The following is a 2,907-nucleotide window of genomic DNA, read 5'->3' as shown; positions in this document are numbered from 1 at the left end:
ATAAAAAAAAAGGTCTGCATTCTCCTAACACCAACGTTCCCCCTTGGAAGCTTGGGGTTGGTTTGGAAGATACTCAAGACTTAGCAAGCCCTCTCCCTTCCCACCTTCCCGCACCCACAGCTGGATTCCAGAAACCACGGGACTTTCACCTACCATAACCTGAAGCCATGATCATTACTAACTTTGCACACATCATATGTACATTTTCAAATCTGATCCACCACAACTTTCAATCCCCCTGGAGGGCAAACCCAATCTTCTACCGTTTTCTTAACTACAAGTCAAGTTACTACACTACCTTCTTCCAACCCCCTGAAAGCCCACCACAAACATCCTTCTAATCAAGTCCTGCTATAAAGCTAAAACCTTATGTTTTCACCAACTAATGCCAGACCACTTCCCAAATCTACAAAAATGGTAGGCAGACAAAAGAATGAACCTTATGAATAGATCAAGTCCAGGAGAGAGAGAGAGAGAGAGAGAGAGAGAGAGAGAGAGAGAGAGAGAATAAAAGATCATTGCTCCTACAGCACCATTGTCCCAGGGACTCAGACTAGGGTAAGAAGTACAGAAAATCAGGGGCTCTGCTATTCAGAGCTCATATGAATGCAGAAAGATAAGGCCAAAGGAACTCAATAATTAGTGTATAAAAAGGTACAGAGAAAAAGAATGTGAAATCAACCATGTGCATCAAAGTCCTTTTTTTGTTTGTTTGTTACCTTCCAGTTTCCAAATAAATTCCATGGCAATGATGACAGCCAAAACATTGCATTATAGTGTCAAACACCTCCACAGGTGTTAAATAGACGTACCAAAGGCACTAAAAAGGAGCAGAAAATAGAAGCTCTTCCTCATTACCTTCTCCAAACATCATCAAATCAACAGACCACAAAAGAAAGGTTGGCTTTTTGTGTGTTTTTTTAACAGCCCACTAAGGTTCTGGCATTAACCCTTTGTGTTCCGGAAGCTAGGAAAGCACTGAGCAATCTTCCAAAGGGAAGGTGGGCTGGCTAGGAACACTGGCTTGGCCAGGGTTAATCTCCAACACCAGACATGATAGTATCTCCCATGTGGGGCGAATGAAGTCTGAGATGGCTCTCGGGGGCCGTCTGTCTTCCAAGAACCCCAGCACATACTTCCTACAAAAAGAAATGTGTGTCATACCTGAAAGAAGACTGAAATGGTTCCTCACTTTGGGGATGGGAAGGTTTGGAAGACGTAGGATTCTGATTTATCAAGATCTGATCCTGTTAGGGAGGACTTTTGACTATGGTTCTCTGACTGCTCCCTGATAAGTCATTTCACGAATGCTTTCCCCTGACTCTGGTATCTCCTCAACCTTCACTCCTTCCTCTCCAAGCCCAGTTCCATGTGAAACCGGGGTCCATTAGGAGAGATTGGTACTAGTAAAAAGGCTTATTCCAATAGGCATAAACTGAAACTGAAGAGGAAAAAGCATGGCATCATTAAACGCACCTGCTTTGGGGATCATAGTCAGCAGCAATATGACCTTGACCAAAGGACTTGACCTTTCAGAAACTGGTTTTCATCACCTATAGAATGGAAATCAAAATACTAGCCTGAAGGGAAAATGTGAGTGTCAGGTACCGCGATGTCTGGAAAGCGCTCAGCATGGGATAAGCAAACACTGAGTGGAAGTTACTCTTGGAAGTGAGCCATGAGGGATAGAAATAGAAGGAAGTAGGACTCAGAAACTGGGCAGAACACCAGCCCTGTAGATCCTCTCGATCTGGCACAAGCCTGGAGCTGTGAACACCCCGACGTGCAGCAGAAAATGAGAGTGGTTTTCTGTTGGGTCTTCCATGATCTACAGAAGAAGAACCCCCCACTCCCACCTTCTTATTTCTGCACATAAATGTCCAGTGGCACAGACCTTGCCACACGGAAGATGCTCAATGAATGTTTGAATGAATACATGAATGAATCAACTCAAAATCAACAGAGTTAAATCATAATAACAATAAGATCAAACACCTCTACAGTGTTTACTAAATGCCAGGTCTACATAGCACGGACTTTTAAACAGATTAGCTCATTTAATCCTCACATCAGCTCTCCAGGGACATCCTGCTAGCATGCTTATCTTAGAGAGGATGAAAATAAGACACCGAAGCGGGTACTGGGTTCCCCAATTCCACACCTAACATGTGACAGAGCTGAGCTTTGAACCCAGGCAGCCTGGCTTTGGATTCCATGCACTCAAACCTCGCTGTATCACCTACCTCAAAAAAGAAATTTGCTCATTTAAAACACCCAACAATTCACGCTTATTTTGGGAAAACTGGAATGTACAGAATATTAATCTTTTGCCTTCCTTCCTTCTAGGCTTTTTTTCTATCCTTATCTAAGCAGATATGACCACAGCTTCCCCACAGAGTTAACGGGGTGTGGGGTGGGTCGGGGGAAGGGAGGGGGGGTTGCTTTTCAAAGGGACTGGTTGCTTAATTAACTCGGCTACAAATCACTTTGTAAAAAATTTTTGCAAAGCGAGAATCAAAAACATATCTATTACTTGCAAGTAATGGTGCCCAATCCAAAAGTAATGGAGTCCCTTCCAGCCTGTGGGCATGGGGACTCTGACAGAGCTTTCTTCCCCGATTTTGCATCTGGAATGTGGAAGCTGCTGATGCTAATGCCTAGAAACCCTGACTCTCTATGCTCAAGAACAGGCCACTCCCCCCTCCCAAACCACCCCCCCCCCCCCGCCCATCTCCAGCATGACTGTCCCTTCTACAATCTGCTCAGTATCTTCTCCCCCCCACACACATACACACACCTCCCAACCAGGAGTCTATTTGGACAAAGGCTATTAAACACAGCAGGGGACAAGTAGGTACTGGTTTTGTTCCCTTTGAGCTCTTGCTAGTTTATTCCTCTGGGGCAGTG

Source organism: Plecotus auritus (genome assembly GCF_963455305.1).
Source record: "Plecotus auritus genome assembly, chromosome: 3".
Classification (NCBI taxonomy): Eukaryota; Metazoa; Chordata; class Mammalia; order Chiroptera; family Vespertilionidae; genus Plecotus; species Plecotus auritus.
This window is presented reverse-complemented; position numbering follows the sequence as displayed.